At 49.0% G+C, this 11,637-nt stretch overlaps 1 protein-coding gene across 5 annotated transcripts in view; it reads right to left on the reverse strand.

The window, feature by feature from the left end:
- The window catches only part of SFMBT2 (Scm like with four mbt domains 2), a 249,971-nt gene extending 238,813 nt beyond the window's left edge, over positions 1-11,158 (reverse strand). For 2 of the 5 annotated variants that reach the window (XR_008510264.2, XM_054521893.2), the window contains exon 1: positions 10,552-10,708. The gene's annotated coding sequence lies outside the window, so the exon portion shown is untranslated. Of the gene's footprint in view, positions 1-7,018; positions 7,331-10,551; positions 10,711-11,040 lie in introns of those variants that run through there. The other 3 variants (XM_054521890.2, XM_054521889.2, XM_054521891.2) reach the window with 3 other exon arrangements.
- Between the last annotated feature and the right edge of the window lie 479 nt (positions 11,159-11,637).

The following is an 11,637-nucleotide window of genomic DNA, read 5'->3' on the forward strand; positions in this document are numbered from 1 at the left end:
TGCTTGAGCCCAGGAAATGGAGGTTGCAATGAGCCGAGATCGTGCCACTGCACTTCAGCCTGGCCAACAGAGCAAGACTCTGTCATAAAAAAATTAAATAAAAATAAAAAGCATCCCCTCCAAAAAGAGCCCAAGTGGTAAGTCTCTCAAGCACACACCTTTTTATGCACTTGGGACCTTAAAAGGCTCCTTTTCATTAGGTCAATGGGAAAATTAAGGCTGAGGCTGCAAGTGAGATGAGGAAAGACCAAACATGGAGGATACAGACTACACCTCTCAACCATGACATTCATGTTGACTTTCTCTGAGCAAATACATCCAGGTCAAAGGACACACCAGGATTCAACCCACAGCTTCCAGCACATGGAGCTGGAGCAGTGATCTTACACTTCCTGTTTGTTTATAAATATAATAGGTACTACGAAAGAACAATTATGGTTAAAGTATCTCCACAGGCAGATAAACTTTAACTTAGGGAATTGAAACCAACGATGAAAGTAATTGACAAAAGAAGGAGGCTGCCCAGAAAGTAAACATTGCCCTCTGATGTCCTCATGTGTATTCAGGAACTCTGTCCTCTGAACCAGACATCCACAGGGTGATGGGCTCAGGATCAACCCTGATCTTCCTCCCCAAAACCTCCTTCTAAAGACTCCTCTTTCTCACTTCTCTGTGCTTAGGAAGGTGAACTCAGTCTCTTCCTGCAGGTACAAATGCAAACACTACCATAATCCAAGCTAAATTTTGGCAATGTGCTTTTCGCTCTATGCCCTTGACTTTTCTGTGGCTAACTCCACAGCGCGCCATTCCACGGGACATTTCTCCTCGTGTTCCGTACACCATGCATCTCATTCCAACAGAATACCAACTGCAGGCTATTTAGAACGGTCTCCTACGAATGTCTGTCTTTAATTGAAGAACTGCAACCTAAGCCATGTACCAATTGGTACCATTTATATCCAGTGACAGATGTAATGCAGACAGGAGACAGAGAGCTTTTGCATTGCCAGGGAGTAGTTCTGTTTGGTACACAGGCAAGATGGTGACTACTGAGTATTTAACATTAAAAAAAAAAAAAAAAGCCCACCTGGAAAGAAATGTCCTTCCCAATCTGGAGATGGGAAAAAATACAAGTGACTCCAAACACAAATGCTTCCTCTACAGTTGTGAAGTGTGTACCTTGTAAAAGAGTCAGAGAGATTTTTCTCTAATGAAAAGATAGTATATTTGTCCCAATGCCAAAAGCTTAATTAAGTAAACACGTCTTCCACCTTTTAAAGCAGGTTTTTAAACTATACTTGTGCCTAGCAAATGTTCTATTCTGCCATCCATCGCAGGAAAAATCAAATATAGAGGAGGGTGAAGATGAAAGGGATTAGCCGGGGTCACACCAAAAGCCCTAAACCAGAAATGGGGTTTCTGAATTCCCAGGACTTGGTTCACTCCAACCATCAAACTGTGGTTTATTTATAATACCCCAAATTTAGTGCACTTTCTAAAAATAATACCAACTGTGAAAATTCAGCCACTTCAATTTGGCAAAATTTGACTTTTTCCCTGGTCCATTAAAAGAAGTAGAGTTATTTTCCACCAACATAGAGCAAGAGCCTTTGATTCTCCACCTTCATAGTCCCAGGCCAACAGTACCATGGAAGGGGTCTACAAGCAGCTGGCAAGACTGAGGAGGCACAAAACTGTGTGTACCTGGGACTCGCAAAAAGAGCAGCTGTGGTGTCGGTCTTCAGTTTTCTACATGAAAAGGAAATAATCCAATAAAAGACCAAAAACTGAAGTTCACTCTAAAATGTCCTCATCAGTGGCCAACACTGCTTAGAAGAAAAAATTCTAGCTCTCTACCCCCAGCTTTCAACAGTGTGTTTTTCATTTCTACCAAAGGCTTTTATTTAAAACATATTCTTACCTACATTCAGGGGGAGAAAACCGATTTATATTGAAACCAATTATTTTCTAATCAAGATGAAATTTCAGAAATTCAACACTTTTCAAATCTTAAATGGTCAATTCATATGACAGTAAACAACACTGTGTCCTAACTGAGCATCTGCACTTATACATTTAAAAACAGTAATGTAAGCTTCATTGAAAAGATCTGCTCTTCCATAGCCATCTGAACGAAATCCAAAAAGAGAATGATCTAGTCTTACCATCTCACACCAGTTAGAATGGCAATCATTAAAAAGTCAGGAAACAACAGGTGCTGGAGAGGATGTGGAGAAATAGGAACACTTTTACACTGTTGGTGGGACTGTAAACTAGTTCAACCATTGTGGAAGTCAGTGTGGCAATTCCTCAGGGATCTACAACTAGAAATACCATTTGACCCAGCCATCCCATTAATGGGTATATACCCAAAGGACTATAAATCATGCTGCTATAAAGACACATGCACACGTATGTTTATTGCGGCACTATTCACAATAGCAAAGACTTGGAACCAACCCAAATGTCCAACAATAATAGACTGGATTAAGAAAATGTGGCACATATACACCATGGAATACTATGCAGCCATAAAAAATGATGAGTTCACGTCCTTTGTAGGGACATGGATGAAATTGGAAATCATCATTCTCAGTAAACTATCACCAGGACAAAAAACCAAACACCGCATGTTCTCACTCATAGATGGGAACTGAACAATGAGAACACATGGACACAGGAAGGGGAACATCACACTCTGGGGACTGTTGTGGGGTGGGGGGACAGGGGAGGGATAGCATTAGCAGATATACCTAATGCTAAATGGAGAGTTAATGGGTGCAGCACACCAGCATGGCACATGTATACATATGTAACTAACCTGCACACTGCGCACATGTACCCTAAAACTTAAAGTATAATAACAATAAAAAAAAAGAGAATGATCTAGTCTTACCCCATTTCAAAATTAACTACTAAACACAAACCCTATTAGAATGACCCTGTATAACCTCTCCAAAGACTCAATCAATCTCCTTATCACTAAAATAAATATAACAGCCCCCACCTATAAAAATTAAGTAAGTGAATGGTTTAAAGTGCTAGGCAAGACCAGGCATGGTTGCTCACACCTGGAATCCCAGCACTTTGGGAGGCTGAGGCGGGAGGATCACTTGAGGTCAGGAGTTCAACACCAGCCTGGCCAACATGGTGAAACCCCATCTCCACTAAAAACAGAAAATTAGCTGGGTGTGGTGGTGTGCGCCTGTAGTCTCAGCTACTTGGGAGGCTGAGGTGGGAGAACTGCTTGAACCCAGGAGCCAGAGGTTGCAATGAGCCAAGATCGCAGCACTGCACTCCAGCCTGGATGACAGAGCCAAAGTCTGTCTCAAAATAAGTAAATAAATAAAAATAAATAAAGTGCTACACAAGTATCTCACACACAGTAGTAAGCAATCAAGAGGTTACAATCTTAAGACAATGTATAAGACTAGGATTTCAAATGTAGCTCTCTCTCCTGCTGGCTGGCGCTCTGGGCAAGTAACTCAAGCTCTCTAATGCCTATCTCCTCTGTAAAAGGAGGATGACAAAACTCTCCTAAAATAGATGAAATATAAATATGAAGCAATACGAAGAGTCACTGGCCAACAGCAGATATTTAAATAAGCAGCTTTTTTTTTATTTTTAAAAGTATTTGAAGGACTGGATTGGAATGCTCCTAACACAAAGAAATGATACATGCTTGAGGTGATGGATCCAAATGACCCTGATTTGATCATTCCACACTGTATGCTTGTATCAAAATATCACATGCACCCCACACATATGTATGATTAGTATGTATCTGTAAAAGCTTCTTAAAAATCTAAAAATATTTTTAAAATAAAGAGTATTTGGAGTAAACAGGTAAATTCACATCAGATTAATTCACAATCCTTTCACTGCTAAATCTCTAGACCTACAATCCAAATGTCCCATTTCTTGTAGGTGCTCATTTAAGTTATACTTAAAACAAGACTTTGTAGGAACCTAGAGTTGGAATTCCACACTCTTGTATCATACCTTAAAGTGATTCAGTTCATATATTAGTGTTGATTGAAATGGAGGGGAAAGAAAACAACTTGCCAAGTTTGGCAGAAAGCAGGGAAGGCATACCTTAATATGTGTTTATAAGACATCTTTTTCTTGGCCAATACAACTACAGGGAAAAAGTCACAAGATGAAAACCTGCCCCTTCTCCCCCATGTCCCACACGTCCATACACTTCTTGTCTAATCACAGTTGCTAACATTATTTGTTCTACTTTGCAGAAGTCGCCAAATGCTGTAGCAAGCCCTGGATCTATCAAAATGTGTCATTTTTGCTTTTCAGAAAATGAGAAAGGAATAAAACAGAAAAACACAATGGATTCTTTCTTTAATCGACGTCAAAGACATCTATCTCATCACATGAATGGAAGCCTAGACGTGTCATCTCATCAATAACATGAGGGACCCTAACCATCAGTGCATATTGACATATTATCGCTTTCGCTTTTTAAAACTTACTACAGGCCAACCAGATGGGAAGTGTTAAGGTGGCATCTTTTCATCAGCACAGTGATGAACTGATCATGCAAAACCAATCCTGAAGGATTTTACTTGGAAACCTTACATGAATCATGTGACACATTCTTTCTTATACTAAAAGTTCTAAGCAGACTATCTTCCCTTCCTTACAACACAGTCTTGTAAACATCTTATTTACACTTGACTTAAACACAGCCAACACTTGTTTTAGCCAACAAGAGTATTTTTCTTAGTAATTGTCCCAGAAATTTTTAGTCTAACAAAGAGAGGAAGTACTGCCCAGCGGCCAAACCTGAACCCTAGGAACGGAAAACCTTGAACTTCAGAGTGGACGCTCACACTCACTTGCTGGCTACCAGAAGGCTGCAATTATCATCCATATCATAAACATGGACCCATGAGGTCCAAGCACCCTCCCATCTGGAATGGTGGGGTACACTGTGCTATCTGGAAGAGTCTCTTTGAGCCTGGAAATTATTAGAACAAGATGACATCAGGTGTTTCCTCATGGCTTGTATTCAAAGGCACACTGCTCTAACCCAGTCCATACCTTTATGGGGTTATGTGGGAAGGCCACATATGTATAAGCCTCCATCTTCTCTACCCTTCGCCTTTTCCAGAGCACAGATGAAAACACGACCCCATGTGGAGCTTACCTCACTTAACAATAGCACTTTACTCTGCAGCAGGGACCCACAGCTCAGCTGCTGCCTTCACAAGCATGGTTGCGCATGGATGTCACCTAAGGCCAGTCATGTTTTCATCATCCTTTAGGGGAACATGAGTATGAAAGATGAATCTCTTGGGCCTATCTGCATAGATGTACTGAATCACAGATGTATTTTTTCCAGATAGAAGCATAGTGATCTTTGAGTGACACTCCAGGCCAGCACCTTTATTTTATAGATAAGGAGGTTGAGGCTGAGAAAGATGACTCACTTCTCCCAGATCCCACAGCTGAACAGAACCATCTCCACCTAGACACTAGGCCCGATTCCCCCCCACCACCCCCACCCCCCTCTCTCTGTCAGGAATCTTCCTTACTGGCTAGCGTTAAAAGATCCTGGATCACCAAACTGAATACACACATTGACTTCCTGGTTTGTTGTGACGCATAATTTCCCAACATCTTTTTTTTTTTTTTTTTTTTTTTTTTTTGTATGATGGGGGCAATAAGTTGCTGCTGAGGCAACATAGATATAAGAATGGTTAGAAAAACCACAAAATGCATCCTGAATTACAGGTCCCAATGCCATTTTGGTACAAAAACCTTTATGAGTTCTTACTTTAGGACAGAGTAAAATTTCCTTCTGCCCACTGCACCCATGAACCTCAAAAGTTCAGAGTAATAAAATATAAAGACAGAAATGTCCAACCCTAGTATACTAGAACTGTAGATCATTCAAATCCCACAGTGAACTATTTTTGTTCAAATTATTTAAAAAAAAAAAAAGAAAGAAAACTCTGATAATCTGACAAAAATTTTTAGGCATAAGTGTGGGGCCTGGAGTAAATTTCCTTTATGGACTTCTTAGATCCCAAAAGCATCCTGTATCAATTAAACGGAACCTCATTTTCTTACTGCTCAAAGCAATGCTTCCATCACTCACTATTTCTTCTCAAATGTGGGAGTCCTTTGGGGGCAGTGGTTAAAAAAAAAAAAAAAAAAAAAAAAAAAAGGCCATCTTAGCTAGAGTGGGCAGCAATGGAAAAATGGGTAAATGTTTAGTACTCCCAGGAAAGCTTTATGATGAAAACAAAACAGAGAAGAGTCAGGAACCTTTCCTGGCTTTTTAAAAGTCTTGACTTTTAAGTCAAGAATCGTGAAGCCAGTTATTTATAACAAACAATGTTAAAAAAAAAATAGTCTATAATGTCTGCAAGAACAGAGGAAGAGGAAAAACTCTGCGATGTATTACTCCCATCATTACCGAAACGCATCGCCAGCAGGACCTGCTGTTTGAGGTTCAGGGTGGATGTATCCCAATGGGAAATGGGAAACAGTTCCCACCTCAGCAGGCCTCCACCGGCACTTCTACAGCAACACACATCAAAACAGAGTGGTTGACCACTGTCTATTCCAGGATGGGGGCTGCGAGACCCCCGGCCACGCCACGGGGCAGTGTTCTGCACTGGCCCAAGAATGGGTCCTGCAAGCAGTAAACTCTTTGGTGGGGACGGGGGGAGTGGGGGGCGGGGGGAGGTGGAAGTGCGTGGGTGTCTCCCAGTCTCTTGCAGGCAGGCAACTTGGTCCCAGCAAGAGCAAAGATAAGATCTGAGACAGTATTTATTTATGGAAGGGAGAAAGCAGAGTGTGTGCAAATTTAATGCTTAGTAGGGAAAAAGTAGGAGACCTCCTATCTCCAGGGAGGGCCTAGGGAACAATTCCTTCTGAGCAACAAGGCCTCTCCCCTCCCCCACCCCACTTACCCGCTCAACTCCCTCCCCACCCCCAACGCCTCCCCAGGAAACGAGGCCACATTTAAGCCTGTTTTCTCCTTTCCTCCGACCTGGTGCAACATGGGTCCATTCCCTTGATGTAGACACGCTAGTAGGTCTCCCAGTTCCCTTCTCTACGGTGCAAGAGTGGAGTGGGGACGGAGAGTGGTGGGCAGCGGCATCTGAGCCAGATCCAAGAGGGGTCGGCCTCCTCTAAACTGGTTTCCCACCAATGGCCTCGGATCAGCCGCAGCTGTACTGCGGAAGCCCTCGGGACGCGGCTGGGGTTGGCGCGCGGGGCCCCGGAACCCCAAACCCGGCTCGGTTCGGCAAGGTTCAGGGACACAAGGTAGAGAAGGCTGGGGTAAGCGAGAAGTCGGGCGGCCGATCGTCAGGGCCACGAGCCTCGCCTTGCCTTCTTGGAATCCCACCCAACTTTAAAAGCTCAAAGATCCTGAAAATTCCGAAAGCGAAACTGCGAGCTGGTCTCCAGAAGTTTGGGAACGGTCTGCCAGGCTTTCCAGCATCGTCCCGGGATTCTCGGACACCACAAACGCCATCAACCACGAGCATCGGTGTCCGTGGCTATTGCCCCGCATGGTCCCCATCCGCGTCCCCGGGAACTCCCTCGGCTTTTCGTGCATCCAGGTCCCCAGCCTCAGCTACTGGTGCGCCCCGAGCCCCTAGGTGCCAGAGCGGTGGTCGGCCGGGCTCCTGCCCTGTCTCGGCTCCTCCCTCCTCCCCACCAGAAGGAAAAACTTGGGCCCTTCGAGAATCCTGTGGAATGTTCTTTGTAATCAACTGTACATCCGCTTCCACGGCACGGCCTCGTGCAAAATCGCGGGTTTCGGGGCGTTGGAGTAAATTGTGCGCTTGTCAGCGGCGACGTCAGGAGGACGAGGGGAGGGATTCGCGGCTGAAGCTACAGCTTCGCAGCACAGAGCCATTTTAGGCCGCTCCCCACCTCGCGGGGCCCATGGGAAAGCCGGCCCCGGGAGGCGCGCCGAAGCGCAGGCTGGAGGAGCCACGGACGCGTCCTGGCCGGCGCGTCGCCATCGTTGTTCAGCCTCGCTGCCCAGGTGGGAGGGGTCACCTGCCGCGGGGTCTCCAAGCCAGTGCCGCTTGCTCCCGGCCCCTACCCACTGACTGCACGGCGTCCGAGTGACCCTGTCTAGCCTCCTTCTGCGTTCCTGCAAACCACGTTGCTGCGCTAACTACAGACCTGGCAACATGTCTTTGTAACCCTATCATTTAAAAACGCTTCCAGGCACCTGGCCACTGCCAGATCAGGTTCGCGGGCCCGGAGGAGGTCCTCCCACCTGCCCCCGCCAGCCCCGGGGACCGTGCGCGGCCGCCGTGTGGCCCCCGCCCACGAGGTCCCTCGGGCAGGAACCGCCGCGCGACCTCTGTTCAGCGGCCGCGTCCTGGCCACGGGCGACCCCTGTCGGGAACCCTGTTCCCGGCTATGCTGCGCATTCCGGTGCCTCTCACCCGAGCTCGCGTTTGCTGGCTTTCCCTCCGGCTCCTCTGCCTGACCCCGATTTTGTCTCCAAACTCCACTCCCAGATCCTCCCCGCCCCGGAACGCCGACCTTTCCCCGGCACTTCGCCGCCCACTCACATCCCCGGGCGACTGCCCGGCCTCCATGCCCGCCAAGACAAGAAGACGCCCCTCTCCGATGCGCCGAGAGGGTTCCTAAGCAGAGCAAGGGACAATTTCTTCCCCAAACGCTGTCCCCATCCCCCACCTTCCCTAGAGCGCGAAACCCAAAAGTAAGGAAGGCAACCCCTCGCCTCGACCCTACGTGCTTGTCTGCCCAGATTCGCGCGCTCCCGCCCTTCTGCCCCACACCACCACCACCACCACCACTTTGGTCTTCTCCAAGCTTCGGTCTCGGTCCCCCACCTCCCACCCCAGAGCGGCGCAGAGGAAAGCAGGAGCCCACTATTAAGTACAGCGCGCCCCCTGCACACACGAAATCCGGCTGGTGTCTGCAGCCCGATTGCACCCAATACCCGGGACAGTTAGTCCTTTCAATAAGCACTTCCTCGCCCCACCTACTCGGGGATCTACCCGCGCAGGATCCAGCACACACAAGGCGAGAGCTAGCTCGTCTCCTAGAAAGCCAAAATAAATCACTCCCTCTGCCCTCCTGTACTTTGCACCACGTGTCCGCAGTTTGTCACGTCAAATCATGGCAGGGTCTCGTTTCAAGACGCACACACACATTCGGGGTGGTTCTCTTTGAGACACACACCCAAAAAAACTGCGCACACACAGGCCTGCACACTAATCCACAGGCACACACGACAGTTGCGTTTCGGTGCCCTGGTCCGGGCCAGCGGCACCTCTCCATCCCTTTCCCCCCTAGCAATGGACTTGACAAACAGACTCTAACCACGGAAAAAAAAACAGGACAGCCCATTCCTTCTTTTTTTTCCCACTTAATTCGCTAAAGCGCTTCCTGGGGTAGCCAAAGAGAGTCGAAACTAAGGGGTGGAAACTTCAGCTGGGTTTTTTCCCACCTCAAAACCTTTATTTTCAGTTTTTAAAAGCCACCTTAGCCCGCCATATTGAAACTGGCATGGGTTCTAAAGACTCCTTCCCCGCAGTTGTGGCGCTTCCAAGAAAACACGAGTACGGATCAGGCTCTGGATGAGCGTCCGGCCACCGAGAATCAGCCACTTCCCACCCTCCAGGATCCCCCAGCTCCCGCCAGCCCCTTCCCACCGCCCCTGGTCAAAATCAATAAATACATCTAGCAGTTCCTACAGTTGCATTTTGGCGGATTTCTGCAAAACATACACACACATACACATACCCACGCACGCATATTAAAAAATAAACTCCAGAACCAGCTCAAGTCAGCAATTTTGAAAGGGAGTCGGATAAAAGGAGACAACCGGAAAGCCCCTAAGTGACAGGATATTACTTTAAAGAGAAAATAATGAACAAAAAGACCATCCTCGCTGGAGCACGCTCCAAAACTACTACTGCCAATTTTATTTCAGTTGCTCAGGCAAATGTTTCCAAGGGGGCGATTCCGAATGTCTGCACGATTTTTTATCCCCATGCCGGTCTCCGATTCCCCGTCCTCACCATCTTTTTCTCCCACCCAAACCAAAAGAAAAGGGAGACCCCAGCGCGGAGGAGACGCGGGAGCGCGGGGTAGGTAGCAGCGGCGGCTGCGTCGCTAAAATGAGTGCAGAAACGAGGAAGGTGGGCGGCGGGAGGGGACAGGCTGTGCCCGGGGAAGGACACTTTGCAACTCCGGACGGACTCCCGCACGGCCCGGCTTTTCCGAGCCCGGAGACACAGGCGAAGGGGACCCGGGAAGCAAAAATGACAACCTGGAGCGCACAGAGGAGTTTGAGGCTTCGCTCAAGTGCAGTCGCTTTCTTCTCCTGCCCTTCTCTTTCGCTCCCCTGCACCCTCCCCAGCCCCCACCTCCAACCCCAGCTCGCTCGGGCTTCCTTTTTTTTTTTTTTTCCTCTTTTTTCCTAGGCTGGAAAAAGCCCCTGACCGGCGCACTCAACCTGCGGGCCGAAGGGCTGCTCTCCCGCCAGCCTGGGCGCCGGGGACAGCAGCCGGCGCGGCGTCCTACCTGGTGAAGTTCGTCCTGCCCTGGACGTGGACTCAGGCCCCGGGCGCCGCCCGGGAGGGCACCGGCCTCGCTCGCTCGCTCGCCCGCCCTTGCCCGCTCGCTCCCCGCCCGCCGCCTCCCTCGCGCGCCCGCTCCAGTCCTCCGGCTCCCACTACAGCTCATTCCAATATGGCATCCTCTCTGTGCGCATGCTCGGCGCTCTTTTTTTTTTTTTTTTTTAAGATTTGTGTGTGTGTGTGTGTGTGTGTGTGTGTGTGTATGTGTGTGCGTGCGCGTGCAGCGAACTCCTTCAACGACCTTTTCCAGCGCTTTCAAAATTTCTTAAGCCAATTAGCCTGCGGGACGTGATCGGCTCCTTCCTCAGCCCGCGCCGCGCCACTCCCTGCGCCTAAGCAGGCGGGCACCCCCAGGACCCTGGCACCTTCCACGCCCACGCGGCCCCCTCCCCGCCGCGCTCCCCTTCCCCCTTTTTGTGAGCTCCCTCCATACATGATCTGCAGAAAGTTCCCATCGCGGGCGTTTCCGCACACCCCTCCGCAAGGACAACTGGGCAAACTCCCGTTTCCCTGGCCGCGGTTCGTGAGCTGGGTTTCCAATGGCTCAGTCGACTGTGTGCACAAACTTGCGCTTTATCCGCCGGGGATCGCTGGGAGCGGAGAGAAATTCAATCCCCAGGGCAATCTTGGCCCCGCCCGCCCCACCCCACCCTGTGCTTAAATAGAGCCTTTTCTTGAAGCTGCGAACCTTTCCAGGCCCCTTGGGCAGGGCTGGGGGGGCCGAGGAGAGCTATTCGAGGGAAAGGTGCCCCGAGGGGCAGGAAATTAAGTTGGGGCTGCCCGGGCGAGCTGCCAGGTAGCCGTGCTCGCCACGGCGTCTCATGGGGCACCTAGCTAGTTCGGTCCTCACAGGGCGGGAAAAGAATCGTCGCTCACACCCCAGCAAAACGTGGCCCTCGGCGGTCCTTTGGAGAACCCGGCGGCCGTGAACCCCGGGCAGGGCTGGACGTCTGCGGAGCCCGCGGGCACTTAGTCCGGGGCGCCTGGGGAGGAACGCGGAGCTCCCAGGGCCTTAGGTGCAACGGCTGCG

Source organism: Pongo abelii, chromosome 8, assembly GCF_028885655.2.
Source record: "Pongo abelii isolate AG06213 chromosome 8, NHGRI_mPonAbe1-v2.0_pri, whole genome shotgun sequence".
Classification (NCBI taxonomy): Eukaryota; Metazoa; Chordata; class Mammalia; order Primates; family Hominidae; genus Pongo; species Pongo abelii.